The sequence below is a fragment of the Sturnus vulgaris genome, chromosome 4 (genome assembly GCF_052056855.1).
Source record: "Sturnus vulgaris isolate bStuVul1 chromosome 4, bStuVul1.hap1, whole genome shotgun sequence".
In the NCBI taxonomy this organism is placed as follows: Eukaryota; Metazoa; Chordata; class Aves; order Passeriformes; family Sturnidae; genus Sturnus; species Sturnus vulgaris.
The window spans coordinates 9,457,282-9,473,207 of NC_142246.1; the positions used below are offsets into that span (position 1 = coordinate 9,457,282).

General features: G+C 38.4%; 1 protein-coding gene and 1 long non-coding RNA gene across 7 annotated transcripts in view; one reads left to right on the forward strand and one right to left on the reverse strand.

The window, feature by feature from the left end:
* LOC106865258 (C-C motif chemokine 4-like) overlaps positions 1–14,589 on the reverse strand; it is an 87,263-nt gene extending 72,674 nt beyond the window's left edge. For all 5 annotated transcript variants that reach the window (XM_088163076.1, XM_088163075.1, XM_088163074.1 and 2 more), the window contains exon 1: positions 14,221–14,589. The gene's annotated coding sequence lies outside the window, so the exon portion shown is untranslated. The remainder of the gene's footprint in view (positions 1–14,220) is intronic.
* Positions 1–15,926, forward strand: part of LOC148223868 (uncharacterized) — a 207,389-nt gene that overhangs the window by 75,232 nt on the left and 116,231 nt on the right. The gene's annotated exons all lie outside the window — the stretch shown is intronic.

Consider the following 15,926-nt stretch of genomic DNA (forward strand, 5'->3'; position numbering starts at 1 on the left):
TAGCTCATCAGTGAAAAAGAATGGCTTTTAAAGGAATTTAGCTTTCCAACTGTTGTAAGGAAGAGCACCCAATGCACCTATTTAACACTTTGTTTAATATTGTTTCTTCTATCAGTGAGAAAACCAATCTGCTGTCTACAGACAGATTCTCTGCAGCTGCCCACTGTCACAAACCTCTGTACCTGCAAAGAGGCAAGAGCAGCTGTGCCACATCTGACAAGTGCCAGGGCAGCAGAGGAGCCCAGCCCAGCAGGGCTCAGCAATCCGGGTTCTCAGCTCTGCTGACACGGGGTCAGTGCCCAGTTGTGATTGTGAGAAAGATTAACACAGCCTCGCACATCAGAGGGTACAGGCAGGGCCAGAAAATAATCTGTGAAGTTTTCCCTCCATTCCAAAGCTGCAGAAGGTGGAATAATTGCAGGTTTACAAAGTAGATAATTATGTGGAAGGTCTATTTTTGATCTACCTAAGAGATCATTATTGGTTGTGATCTGTCATAAGCCCCACCCAGATGGCAGAGAAATGAAATTCAGTGAATTCAGAACTGATCTACGTTCACTTGCCTGTTAAGTGCACATTTCTCTATGAACATGCATATCAACTACTTGTGTATTCTGAACAAAGCACTGTACAGATGTCATTTTAAGAGATAATTTGCGATTAAGCTGGCAATTATTCTGAACTCAAGGAAGTTTCCTGGTTTTACTCTTTACTGGCGCTCTTCGCACTGATGAGAATGAAAGAACCTTAATGGCTTGCAAACCTTGTGAATAAAATGAACATTAAATAAGCCGAGAAAGTTGTGAAGCTCACTTTCAAAACTGTGTTAAACTTTTCAGTGTAACACGGGAAACCCACAGGGTTCTCAAAAGTTGTAGGGATAAACTACATCTAAGATTGAAAAAGGAGATTCACTTTCAAAATTTTTGAGCCCACGAGTAATATAAATTGTGGAAAAGACATCTGCATGAGAGACAAGGAACAGAAATTTGCAAGGGAACCACTGTTTCACTTAATGGAAATAATTTCCAACAAGGCAAAGCAGGGAAAAAAAATTTCACTGAGAAATCTGAACCAAATTTTATTTAAATTGTACTTAGGCTGAGTTATTGCTGGTGACATACATCGAGGTTATACATCAAGCTAGTAAGTCAAATATTTACTGGTGATTCAAATATCAGTATTAATAATACTGTCTATTTAATCTATCGACTATTTAGTCTTAGTTTTATATTCTGTCCTCTTAATACTCAGTGTGTAATAGGAAGTTATAATATTTTTAAAGGGTTCATATAAGAAAAATGCCTTTTGAATTGGGTTATTTAAGACTTACAACAGCAACTGACAAGTTATTCCAGAGAAATAATTTGAACTCATCTCAATGAAAATTAATTTTCAGGAAATGTGAAATGAAAATGAATTTTCAGGTAATGTCATACATTACTTCACCCGTGCAAGGTAGTGCAAGATAAATGATAAGGAATTAATAAAAAGTAGAGAGGATTAGGAAGTAAAATTGTCACCATTTTTTCGCTTCCCATTAGGATAAAGTGGATTTTAAAAATAATTACACTTTTAATTGAATATTTATTTTATCTTTTACTTCATGGATCAAGCTTTATCAGTACACTGTGTTTGAACTGGTCCTGGGAGAGTTTTCAGTACCCTGCTCTGTTAGCAAACCTCAGGCTGGGGTTGGCCAGCAAAGATGTCATTTGCCTTTAGTCCAAATACATTTGTGCAGAACAAGTTCAAGGATGACTCTAGGATGACTCTCCTAAGTTTTATTCCCATGAAGGAGGATATCTTGAAGTTGTTTTGTCCTGCATGTAGCAGACACTACAACAAGAGTGATTTTGCAGTTGCAGGGTTCGGACTTCCCAGATCTCCAAGCTCCAACAGTAACCCCAAAACAGTGCCTGTGGTGTATGGAGATCTCTGTCTCTGTCTCTGTCTCTGTCTCTGTCTCTGTCTCTGTCTCTGTCTCTCTCTCTCTCTCTGTCTCTCTCTCTTTCTCTCTGTCTTGCTGGACTTTTTTTTCAATCATTGTGACCTTTATCTTTTCTATCAACTTCTCCAAGCCTGGGAAGGGATGATGGTTATATTATTTAAACGTTTTATTTTGGCTGATTCAGCCAAACTCAAGTCTGTTTTCCCAGTTGAGGCAAAGATCCTTCTAGCACAGTGGTTGCAATTCACCTCCATTTTTGGCTTTAAACTTGTAGTTGTCCTCACAGCCCCACTATGTATGAATGGTCTTCTACATCTACATCCACATTTCCTGAGCTAGAAATTAACTTAGACACAGTGGATGTGCAAGTTTGACAAAGCAGAGCTTATAAAGAATGACATATTTGTGGGGAAAAAACCCCAGTGGTGGGGATTCAGAATTTTAGAAATATCTGAGAGGCTGTATTTGGTCCAAAATCAGTCTCTCTTTTAGTTCTGATGCATCAGGGAAACCTTACAGGTGTGTATTGGAATTCAAAACATGAGTGCAGGAAAAGCAGTGACTACTGGAGTTTGGGATAACTTTTGCTGCTGTGATGTTCATCACCTCACATTCCTTACTCTGTCCTTAGCCAAAGTCATTAAAGTACTGAGGATCTAGGCAATAAATTGAAAAACATAAATGTACAGAAAAAGAGTTCAATTCCACAGAGCTAAAAAAATTTAAAAAGATGTCTTTTTGTACCACGAACACATATTTCTGAGTCACTCCTGTTGGAAATTTTCATATTTAGATATCCCTCTTTCCCCTTGGTTTTCTTTATCCGGTGTTAGTTATACCTGCTGGCAAGGAAAGCAAAATTGTTTCTCATTTTCTTGGTACTAAAGAACTGTTCTTTGGAGGATTCTACCTCACAGTGTTTTTAACCATTTTCAGTGTCAGAAGTAATTTTACCATCTGTAGCAACATTGCTGGGATATCTGTACTTGATTTTTCCACACTGCTCATACTCCTTTTGTAACTGAAACAGACTCTTACTACAAGGGAATTTTAACATTCCATGTTTTTTTCAGTTTGTTTATATGACACAAAAATTAGAGTCCTTCTTATCAGTTAAAGAGCATGGAATCCTAGGATGTCAAGAATAAAGGTGAAGGACATTCATATCTTCTTTAGGGTATGCAGTCTACTTGTAAAAGATAAGCACCAGTTTATATATTTTTTCCCATCTTTTTTTACTGTTTTCCCTCCCCTATAAAGTTTTAAACTGTATGGTGTTTCAAGCAAAGACTTTATTGTAGATTCTGATCTGAACTCTCCTTTTGTTGTTGTTGGTTTTGTATGACTTCAGAGCAAAAATAAATGAAAGCAAAACCCTGGTTTCCAATAAAGCTATATACTTAGAATATATACTATATATTATATACTTATATACTGCATAGAGCAAACAGTAACAATGCAACTTCCTGGATACCAGAAATTTTTTAAACTGAAATGCGGAAGGATTATGTTTAGGATCTTCTCTCAAGACTATATCCAACTTTGACATGTATGAATTTTAGCCTCCATTATACCAGGGCTTCTTACTTTTGGTCTTCATGGTGCAGATGCAGGCACTGCCTTCCAGAAATGTGTAATGAGATGCTCTGTAATTCTCAGGCCAAAAAGTTGTGGGAAATCAGGTTTATTGTCACCCTACCCCAGTTATAGCAGTAAGATGCAGTTATCTTAGAGCTCAAAGCTGGGGAAATGAGGTCACTGGAGACCAAAGAATAATGGTAAGGTATGGAGATGACACTACTGAAAGAAACACATATAATAAGAATAATAAGATTAATAAGAAATACTAGATCTGACATTGATTAGTCAGAAATGGAAAACGTAGCAGGTTAGTAACTATACAGACCATAAAGATGGAATCAATAACTATTTCTTGTCTCTGTCTGATATATTAGAGGGTATATTGGAAGGTATTTATTTTTCCCCTTAATTCCTTGGCTGACAGTTTAAAAACTCCTGCATTCAAGTTCAGATTTTTTTAAAAATTATTTGTTTTAATTGCAACTGCTTTCAATTCCAGTAGTAACTATCTTCAATAAGATAATTAATAACTGTAAGGAAGTGTCAGAATATTGGCAGAATATTAATGTTTGATCAATACTGAAAAATTATGTACAGGAGTCTGGGAAAATTTCAGGCCTTAATAGCCTATGTAAGTTAAATAATAAAGTGAGTGATACATAAGTCTATTAGTAAAGAATTATAAGGTAAAGAACAGAAGAGTAACCAACACTGGGAAACAGGACTGATAACTGCAATGAGATATAATGAATTCCTTATGACTTCTGCTGTCTCAGTCTGAAAGGCAAAGTCAAAGATAGAGCTTAACATTGTGTCTGTAGTGTTACTTCCACTGCAAAAAGTTCAGCAAATGCTGCTGCGATTCTACTTCTGAAACCCTTGAGAAGCAAAGGGAGGTCATAGTCCTCTCCTTCAGCCTTTAGAACATTCATTGGTGTTAAAAACAGTTTAGTGTGAAGATGACGGGCCATATTTTTGTTTTCAGAGCGGAAGGAGAATAAAAATTACTCAGAGAAAAGCCATTGAACAAACCTTACCAAAACAAGAAAACAAAACTATATGTTTGTTACTGATATGACAGATCAGTCACTAAATCGGGGATTTTTTTGCTGATAGCAATGCATATAATCAATTGTGATGTATAAACAACCTGGAAAAAATAGACCAAATGCATATCTAACTTGCACTGGAGAAAGAAAGAGCTCTATCCTAACCATTAAGCTCCAGGTAACCTCATTACTGTTAATACCAGAAAATGGTATAAGCAAAAATGGGTGGAACCTTCCTCATAGGAGATGGAATTTTCTTTGACAGAGTCACCACATGCTGAAACTTTTGTCTTTGGTGTGTAGCCATCAGTTTCAGTGTTTATTTAACTGTTTCATTGTTTGCAACCAGTCTTTGAAAAAAATTTCAACATAGAGCATATATATTTCTTTCAGGCACTTTGTCTATATTTGGTTGCAACATTTTTAGTAGTCTTTTCAATTTATGAAGAAACAAGATGCAAAATATAAACGAAAAATTTGCTGTCCTGACTTTTTTCCAACTTACCAGCTGATGCTGCCTAGTGATTATTAGAGTAGGCAAAATTAGCAAAAATTAATGGTTTCAGATCTAATTCATAAAGAAAAGCCAAATAAAATATTTCCCTAAATAAATGTATGTACGAAAATTTATTTCGTATGTATTGCAAAGGCTGAATCTTGATTCTTTTCCTCAAAAGTTTATTCAAAGTGAGGAAATAATAGACAATGCTGAAGTAGGTAAAAGAGATTATGAGAGCTGTGGAAAGGAAAAATGAAAGCCAAGATGATCCAGTTTGATGAAAGACTAAGAGAGATAATATAATATAAAGGCCAAGTCACAGTTTGGGCTTTTCTGAACTTGGCAAATGTTTGGCCAAGAAAATCAACTCAGAGAAGGGTGCCATTAATCTGAAAGACTGCCAGAATAGCTGCTAGCTGGCCTCTTCAAGCCCTCGGAGGAGCAAGGGTAGTTGGAAATTTTGACCTAATGAATCAAAGCATATTTTTTTTCACAGCCATTAAAAGTGACTCAAGAGCTCTCTGCCTCTTGCTGCCTCTTTGCTTGGACAGGTTATGTGGCAATTGTATAATTAAGTATCAATTCTGTGCACTTTTCAAGCTGTAGACTGGGTTGAATTTGAGCCAGCCTGCAGAAAGCTGTGCCTTATTTCACAAAGACCTTTGGTAGGTTGTCTGGCTAAGGGAACACAGCATTAAAATGCTGCATTGCAGGCAATGCAACCAGGCCAAAGCCTTGTTTGTAAACCCATCAGGTCCAGGCAGTGGCTTGCTTGCTGTGTGGTTTGTTTTTCTATATCTATAGTGATATTGATATTGCTGTATCCTAAATCTAGGACTGAGCTTTTTGTACCTCCTAGGTAGGTGCCCCTGGCTTGTTCTCCTGCCTCCTGCCCACCTGTCTGGACTGCAGGGTTGAAGTACCAGCCTCTCCTTCTTTCTTGTAATCTAAAACACCTGCTGACACCAATAAACCAAGGCAGCTGAGCTCAGGAGCGAGGAAAAAAAAATTACATTTGTTAATCCTGGCTTAAGATTTTCTGATTAATGGAATTACATGTGGGATAGATATGAGATAGCTGTTGTTATTTAATAATTCTGCTTATTTGCTCAGAAAAATGAACTGCATGAGGCATTGAGCTCTAGGGACTGCCTGACCATAGTGGATGAAAGATCAGTTGTGAGGTTTGCATTTGTTTGGTGGGAAGCCAACACTAGAATTGTTTTAACTGGACCTGTCCATAAAATGTAAATTGTCTAACAATAAGATTTTTCTGAGATCCTTAGGTATAAGGAGAAAAATCCCACAAGTAAAATTTAATCAATTTATGATTTTATGTTGTTTTTTCTTTATTCCCATACTATTCACAGTAGATCTGGTTCCTGCCTCTGGACCAGACTTTGCCCTTGTGGTTGCTCTTTCCTCACATAAATACACAAAAAGCTCACATAAATACACAAATACACTTCTCTCAAGTGCAGCAGCAGTTCTTGTAGGTTGTCTCCTGTCAATGCTGACAGACAGGGGCTGTTAGAGGAAGACAGAGATTTTCAAGTGTCATGGCAAGTTCCAGGTTCAGAATTTCCTAGTTACTTGTTCCTTCCTCCTGCTGTTATAGAGCTCCTTGTAGCCTCCAGGAAAGGTATGACAGCATTTTAATAGAGATTTTGAAAGAAATAAATTAGCAAGAGAACTATGACTGGCATTTCTATGCTGAGATGCCATGAGCTCTAACTTCCTACTGGTAAAAAATTCAGCTGAAGTCAATTTTGATTTTTTTTTAATAGCTTAGAAAGCTCGTTTACATTTCCAATGTACACTTACTGATGATCAGTTTTGGGTCATTTTTTTTACTGTAATTATCTTTAAAATTACATAACCTTTTATCTCTTCTTTACTTCACTGATGTATTTATAGCAATATAGCATTTTAGCCCTTGCAGCTGTGGTTTTATAAGGTTAAACAAAATCTGTTGATTTCTCTCAGAAATTAGCTTCTTCTTACTCTGAGCTCTTACTCTGTTAATATCTATTTTTCTGCCTTATACTGATTTCAGTTCATCTCTTTTCAATGTCAGTGGCCAGGATTACATATGGTGCAACAAAGGACGCTTAACTAGTGCCTTGTAAAATGGCATTAATAACTCCTTGTCTCTATGGAAAATACTTTCCCTGGTGAGGAATTACAATCATCTTTTTCATGTCTGCATCAAATTGATGGCTTGTAGTCATATGATTGACTGATACACCTACTTCCTTCTCATTCATTGTCACCTACAGACTGGAAGCCCATCATCTGTAGCAAGAAAATGCTTGTTTCTGTTCCCTATGGACATGGCCATAGGATTTTTAGAATTACACACCTTTTCAAGGTCATAAGTACAGTACATGTGCTTGTGTGCATTAATCCATTTCTATACGATGTTAACTATGCCTCCCATCTTGTGTCCTGTGACACAGATTATTGTCTTTTTTGAGGTGCAGAAAATGCATTTTTCTAAAAAAATAAGCTCTATTTCTCTGAGTGAAGAAATGCTTTGAAAGCTAAACCTACCTGAAATATAAAATGGGACATATCTCTTTACATGCCAGGTTTAGTAATAAAGACTAACTTCTACAGTTCTGCATTATAAATCTTAACAATTTAATTTTTCAGCTGTTTGTAGTTGATGAAAACAGCGTCATAAAAAGCTATTTGAAGAATGACTTCAACAGGTCCTTGATATTAATTACAGCTTCACTATTATAATGAGGAACCTTAGCACTTGTAAGGTTACTTAAATCTCAGTTGTGAATGACAACACCAGATTATCAGACATCACCCTGGACTTTTTCTATATGGTGAAAAAAATTAAATCAAATTAACACACCTAATTATTTCTAATGAGAATTGAGAACTAGATAATTCCATGCTACATAGCTTTAAGTGTTTTAATTGTTTGACTAGGTTGAGCTAGGAGGCAGTTAACCCTGTAATGCTACTGTTTGTACTTCATGTAGCTCAGTACTGGGTTTTATCTCTTTAGTACTTTTGATATTGACATACCATTTTTAGGTCTGTGAGAAAATATTTTCTACAATTTTTATTGAAATATGTAGTAAAAAACACTAGACCTTCTTTGCATTGACATGTTTCAAAGATGTAGAAGTGATTTTAGAAAACTTATCTTGAGAACAAATCCTTCAGTGAGGGTTTCTGACTGTCCTTGGAAAGCCCATTTGCTTGTTGAGAGATTTTTCCCCTTGTTTCTCCTTCCTAAGGTTACTTATGGTTATTTTCCTTGAGTGAAAACAGAGGTTTTACCAGGTGTCCTCTTTCAGCTCATGCCTAGAACAGAGCAAGGATGGGATGCAGAGCAGATGTGTTGCAGCTGGAGCAATAGTACTGCAAGAGCTGATGCAATACTGGGTGGTTTTGTAGAGTTATCCTGGCCCAGCTTCCTGCACCTGGAACTTGCTCACCACTGCACTGTGAGTGGGCTGCCTGCAGGTCCTTCAGGAAACTGGATCAGAGCCATCTGTGCCAAATCTTTCACCATCTGTTACCAAATCATCACCCTGGTCGCTTGCTGCCAGGCCTGGACTTGCTCATTTGTCTCAATTAGCTGCACATATTGATTGGATTTGCTCTGTTCTGTAGGGGAAGATGTTTTGTGGCTTGATGATAGCAGCTTTGCTTCCTGTGGTAAGGGGCTTGTTAATGTTCCATGAGATGATGAAGAGATGGCTGATGGAGATGAGATTAGGCTCAGTTTACTGGAGGAAGAAAAAAGCTTTGCCTACGTGGCAATGAGAGGGGAAAATCCACTGGGATTAAAAATAAACCTGTTGTTTCCCTCAGAGGAAGGGGCAATGGGCTGCCCAGGCTGGCAGCACTCTGCCTGGAATAGGTGTACACAGAATAGTTTTCCATCTCCTGTCTCTTACATCATAAGAATGCTTTATGTAAGGGTCATTCAACTACAAATCTGTTTGCTTTGTGCCCTAGTATCTGCACTCTACCCAAGGTCATTGCTCCTTTTACTTAGGCAGTTCTGCATTTCCAACAATTGTCATTGCAAGAGGGGGAGCTTGGAGCTAAGCTCTAATATTTCTTGTACTGTTCTCCTGAATGTGTTTTCTTAACTCTTACTTTTCTTTTAACCTATGTGACAAATTAATACCATGACAAATTACAATATTAAAAATAACACTTAGGAAGAAGACACCACAATACTAGCAATGCAGATAAGATGTAAAAAGAACAAAATCCAAACACCCAAAAGATAAATGTGTTACAAACTTTCTTTTTGTTCTGGGAAAAGTGCATTCTTCTGTATAACTTTTTCCACAGTTTTTATGACTGTGTTTGAAGTTTTGCTCTTGTGTCTTTAATAGTAACCTCTGGTTTCATGAAAGTAATCATGCACAATGAAGAAAGGGAGCACAAAAATACACTTTCCCCCTACTTTGTGGGCAAGGACATAATGCTTCCAAAACAAGCTGCTGCCGTGACTGCCTTGCAGAAGGGGCAGGTTCCTGGGGTGGCAATTTCATGAGGGTTCAGGGGTGGAGGGGCAAGAGTGACAGCCTAAGGCAGCCCTGTGGCCACTGCAGCTTCCCCATCACATCCCACAGTGTGAGGGGTGAGGTTAAACTTTGCCAAGGGCTGCAGAGGCAGTTACGAGTAGGAGAAAAAGAGATGAACTCTCACATCCCAGATGTATCCTCTGGTCATTACAGGCTCTTCTGCCTGTTCCTGTCTCTTAGCCTCTGATAAGGTTAGGTCCTGTTTTCCTTACATATCTTGTCCTAGTCTATTCTCTTTAATTTTTTCTTGTCCCGGTCTTTTCCCAGGCACTCTTTGCACCCCCACAAATGGGAATTCTTTCCAAGTACTGTCCTTTCCTGCTCTTCCTTCAAAATTACAGGCACTATTGCAGTTATCTGAAACTTCTTGGGCGAGCAATCTTCCCTTTTTCTAGACACAGAGTTCCTCTTTTGCTAGGCTCACTAGATGTAGAGAAGACCAAACTAGACACTTCAATCATCTCTGGTGGCTGAAACTTGGTGCAAGAGCCTCATTCTCAGCACTGAGTTGTCAATAAAGTTTCACACTGGATTAATAATTGCTTATTTCACAAGGCATAAAGACAGAATTCCTCCTTTGATCTCACGAGGAAGATAGACCTGGGTATAAAGCTGAGTGAGCCTGTGAAAGGTACAAAATATTTTTGGCATGCCTCACAGATGAGATTTGGATGACATTTAGAAGTCTCTGCTGCTGAGATTAATTGGCCAATGCTCCTGGAAGGCTGTCTCTGGCACCTTTGTTTTCAGTCCAGCATTGTGCTACAAGGTAAGTTTGAGTAACCTGTGCTGCAGCGAGCAATTCCTCCTTGAATTAGCCAATATTGAATAGAGAAATGAACTTTGCAAGAAGGTCCTGAGCCTTTGTATATTTTTAATGGCATTCTAATAACTGTCAGCTGCTTAATTTCCAGAGGAAGGAGCGCTCTCCCCAGCTCTCAGACTCAAAATCATCATTCTACACGCTGTACTCCAAACAAAAGCACTCTGCTTGTCACACTCTGACATCTAATGAGAATGATTGCCCTCCTACCAAAGGAGAAGAATTGCTAAGCAGCACCAAGGCAGCAATTACAGAAATAAAAGCAGACATTTCCCTGCTGGTGCTGTGAGAAGGTGGCAGTGGGTTTGTAAGGAATGGGACTCAACCCTGGGCAGGTGAGGTGCAGGCTGATCATTCTGTATTTGCTGGAAACTTCCTGGAGGATTTATGTTTTATCTAGTTTACTACCCAATCTTCTGACCTGATTTCCTTAATTTCTGGCACCTGCAGGTGGGACATGTGGATTTTGCTGTGTTGACACTAAGGGAAGATGTCTGTTGTGACAGTGGGACACACTGACCTGACAGGCAGTGGAAAAGGCTTTCAAAGCAGCTGAGACTCAGCTGAAGTCTTGTGCCCTGGACAGACATTACCTTAAATGAAGTGTTAGAGGAGGTGAACTCAAAGAAATTGGAGAAATAAAGACTATTAAATGTCTTGACTGGTGTAAGGTCATATAGATTTTCAGCTGAAATGGCCAGAGCATGCCCTGGCCCAAGGTTCAGCCTGTTCAGCTCTCTGGTGTTCCAGCCCTGATCTGGTGCAGCTGAGCCATGTTATTTTTGGCTCAATTTACCGAGCTGAGGAAGTTGGCAAGGTGTGATGAAGCTGTGCATGAACATGTCTATAAACACGAAAAAGAGAGACAAAAATGGAAATGCTTAAACAGTAGAAATCAGTTGCTTAAGGATCCAAAGAGAAAAGCATCACGAGAGAAGGTATAGAAACCTGAGGGAGAGGCAGAGATGCAGAAGATGTGAATTCAGTGGAATGCAGATGAGCAATAAAAGGTGCAATGGAGTGTGATCGTCCTCTCTGCCTGACCAGCAGTGATTCATGGGGGATTCTTCAGGATGGGAAGTCTGGTAAAGCTCAGCCTCATAACACCTCACTCCTAGATGTTTGTTCTGCTGATGAGGCAGGAAATAACTGCTTTTCATTCCAAAGTGGCATTCATTTTTCCTGCAGAATACCTTTATATGGAAAAAAGATGGTCCTTCTCCCCTAAATGTGACTGATGTCTGTTTAACAAGAGTTTTAGCAGAATTTGGACTAAAAAGAAGTGCAAATGTTTTCCATACTGCAGGATTATGAAACCTGGACTTTTTATTTTTACTTTCTGTTGGAAATTTTAGGGTGCAAGGATACAAATTTAATTCACCCTGAAGTCAGAACAATATCCAACCTCTCGTGCAGCTTAGAATTTAAGTGGCACTTTGTTACTCACAGCACATGGGCAGGCCTGTGATCCTCAGAGAAAAGTGCTTGCTTCATCCACACATCACAGGGGGTTTAGCTTTGTCCAGCAGGTGCAGGGTGTGATATGTCTGATAACAGAGGCCTGTCCTTGTTTTGATACTGATAATATCTCACTAATCCTAAGAAACCCGCTCTAATGCCTCTGTAGGTTTGGTTTTTTTCTTCTGTTTGTGTTTTTTTTTTTGTTTTGGTTAGGTTTTTTTTGTTTTGTTTTGGGTTTTTTTTTTGTTTTTTTGTTTTATTTTGGGTTTTGTTTTTTTGTTTAGTTTTTTTTTTTAAATTTTAATTTTTGTTTCATTTTGTTTTGTTTATTTTTTTCTCTATGAAATCTCGTTTGTATTTCTATTTCTTTTTCTGGCAGTTTTTAGAGGAAGGGAGCAAAGGAGGGGAATCATGATGACCAGTTTAGCAGTTTTATAAATAAATGGAAACTCTGATATCAGAGTTACGCTTTACTGTTTAAAATAGAATGTGAAACAGCGAGGACAGATTTGAAATTTGTAATTTTCCTGGAGGTGGAAATAAATAACTGTATCCATGGTGCATAACTTCTGTTAAGAAGTTGATGTTTCAACCACAGAAAAAGTAATAAAGTGTGTTAGCAAAAGGATATGCCATGTCACATCTAACTAAGTCACGCACTACAACAATTCTGCTGATGATACATCATTTCCACATCCCATTTATATGAATGTTGGCATACTCCGGAATATATAGACCTGTTTGCTTGAATGAGGCACTGATTTTCTTCATTCAAGTTTTTGTCACCCAAATTTTGAGTGTTACAAAGTAGAAAAAATATAAGTTTGTTCTTCCTTGTCTGCGAGGAAGGATAAAACAGAGGTGCAGACTTGTAGACAGGAGTACAGCATTAATGGGAATATTGTCCTCAGAGAGGCTCCTTAGCTAGGATGGTCAGAAGAAGACTCCTCGTTCAAGCTGATCAGGAAGAGTTCTAATCATCAGGAGAGCTATTTAAAGCCCAGAGTGCATAGCATACTTCATGTGATAGTAAACTTTCTGCTGTGTATGGATTGCTTTTAACCAGAAGTAGTTCTCACCTGCTAGACTCAAGGTTTGAAGGCTGTAATAGCTATGCTTTCATTTAGGTACAGCAAATAAGAATTTAAGTTGTTTTCCAATCAACAAAACTGTGCCATATCATACAGAGTGCTAACACTTTTTTATAATCTAATATTTTAAAAGAAAATTTCCTAAAATGCTTCTTCTTAATGAAGTAAATCTAAGTATCTTCCTGGGACAGACAGTGTTGTACAAAATCTTACATCAGAAGAAGTGGCAATGTCCTGAGCAGAATTTCAGACTGGATGTGGAGGATTTTGTGGAGCTTAGTCCAGGCCATAATCTGGAGCAATTTTCGCACTTTAACCGAGGACTCCTTACATGACACTAGGCAGGCCCCTTAATCTCTGTGAGGTGGACTGATGCTATATAATTTTGAATTGTGTTCGAGTATATAAAATAGAAGCCTTTCTCAGTCCCTCAGAGAGACAAAAACATGCAGAGATTGAATTAAATACTTTAGAGAAATTAAAATATATTAAACCACACAAGTAGAAGTAGCAGTGTAAGTTTTAGGTTTAAGTAAATGGGAATATACTTTAAGTGCCTTAAGAGAGTAAAAAGCCTTAAAGCCTAGTTTTAAAACATAGCAGAATATTGCTTGCATTTCTAGATAAAACAGAACCATTTACATGAATCCATGGAACTATACACCTAAATTATGTGTAAGAACTGACACTACTTTTGTACTTTGAAATTGAACTCTGGTAGGTGTAGGAAGAATGTTTTAGGATGAAGTTTTTAGCTGATTGGACGATTTATGAATAAAATCCCCCGTATTGGGGTGAAAAAGAAGAAGAGGAAGAAGGAGAAAGAGAAGGAGGAGAAGGAGAAGGAGAAGAAAAGAAGCAGAAAAGAAGAAGAAAAGAAGCAGAAAAGAAGAAGAAAAGAAGCAGAAAAGAAGAAGAGAAGAACAAAAGAAGAGGAAATGCCAGGGAGCTGCTGTTGCTACCACTGCATCTCGGAACTCTGTGCCAGGAAGCTTTTAACACAGATTTTAATACTCTGAACTCTTTGCCTTCGGGACTGATGTATTCATGCAATAAACAACTTTACAGCAACCAGCAACTGCTCTTGTCTCTTTGGAGACCCAGACCCACAAAAAGCTCAGAATTGCCTGAACAACCTGACATCCTAGGGCTCCTGGACAGCCAATGAAAAGAGTATGAGCAGTTCAGCTTGCTTACCTCAGTAGGTGCTCTGTGGAGCTGTGGCTGTTGTTGGATTTACAATGCTGCACTCCTCGACACACGACTGGACGAGTTTAACCCTTCTCTCTGTCACTTCCCTGTCTAGCAGTACAGTTGTTTTGATTCTGTGTTTTTATTCTCTGTCCCTTTAGTTTACCAGATGTTAAGATTGTTACCTTGGGCTTCCTCCTCTCTTGCAGCAGCAGAATGTTGCAATACAGTGGAGCTGCTGGTACTATTTTAATGCAAATATATGCACACTATTAATAAACACCTAAGTACTAGCCAAAGACAAAGATCCCAGCTTTGTGCTAGTCACAGTCATATTTTTACTACTGTCTATTGAGTATTCTGTTAACTGAAAAGGTAATGATCCTGTTCAGGGCAGCCTTGTCACTTGTACAGAAATACAGAAAAGAAAACTCTTGCAACTTTGAGCGGGTTTTTTCCTATCAATTAGTTAACTCTTAGGAAGTCTTACCTGCTAAGGAGATATTAATAGCAGTGATCAAAGAGAGAGATCACAAATGTCAAAATTTCCAGCTGAAGACATAATTACCCTAAAAAGCCTTTTATGTAACTTTTTGCCGCATCTGCTGGAATTTATGAATCACAAAAGAGAAAGTAATCATCCTGAGGAAGAAATTAAAATGCATAGGTCTTCCTATATGTTATGCAAACAGGAGATTTGTTATGTTAGGCTTAAACTGAGATTATTATTTTTTAAATTAAGTAGTTTGTAGAATTGGTGGAACTAAAGTATTCAGGGGACAAACACGCAGCTTCTCAGAAAGAAGTGGTGACCAACTAATGGCTTGCCTACAAGCAAGTTGCCATGGGAACAAGATCACCTTCCTTCTAAATGGATGGTGTTGAATATTCAATATTTTTAAGATATTCTTGATATTACAAGTAATGAAGTTAGAATGTCAGAAGGGGCCTTTATCTGGGTGCTCGATTTTTTAGAATATGCCCCTTATTCAAACATTAGCTCACATCTATCTGAAGTATATTCTCCAGAACAACATACTGTATTGATCTGAAAAATGTCTGCCTAATATCTTGTCTAAATTTAAGCCTGGTCTCAGTTTAGTCAGTGGTTCTTGCAGTGCCTTTCTCTCCTAGATTAGATATCCCCCAATATCTTACCTGCTGTGGTCAAGAAACCTTCCAAACGTCTCTTTCTTAAACCTTATCTTCTGTAGTAAGATGTTTAATCATCTAATAATTTCTATGGATTGCTTCCAATCTTGAAAACTATGGGCTTGATATGAAGATTAAGAAATAAGTCTTTCCCCTGGTTTTGTGTCTGCAAGCTGAAAGAGGGGAATACCCAACCATCTCACCTCTCACCATGTTGCATTGTTTCCCCACAGAGAAGCAGTCTCTAATTATGTGACAAATGCAGTAAGAAATTATGTAGGGTTTGGGGCCATTTCAGCTGAATGTGCTTTCAGGGCAGTTGTAATCACAATTTTCCTTTGAAGCTGCTCAGTGAGTCCTCACTCCATGTCCTGGCTTGACAACCAGCACAATGCTGAGTCTCACCATGCTCCTCTTCCTCCCATCATGGGTCTCAAAAATGCAGGATCAGTGGCTCCAGCAGTGCCCTGTAGGGTTGAGCTGTGGGGCTGCCACCATGGGATCTGTATCTGCAGGTGAGCCTCAGCTGTCATGATTCATGGCTAAAAGTGGGGCTGCAC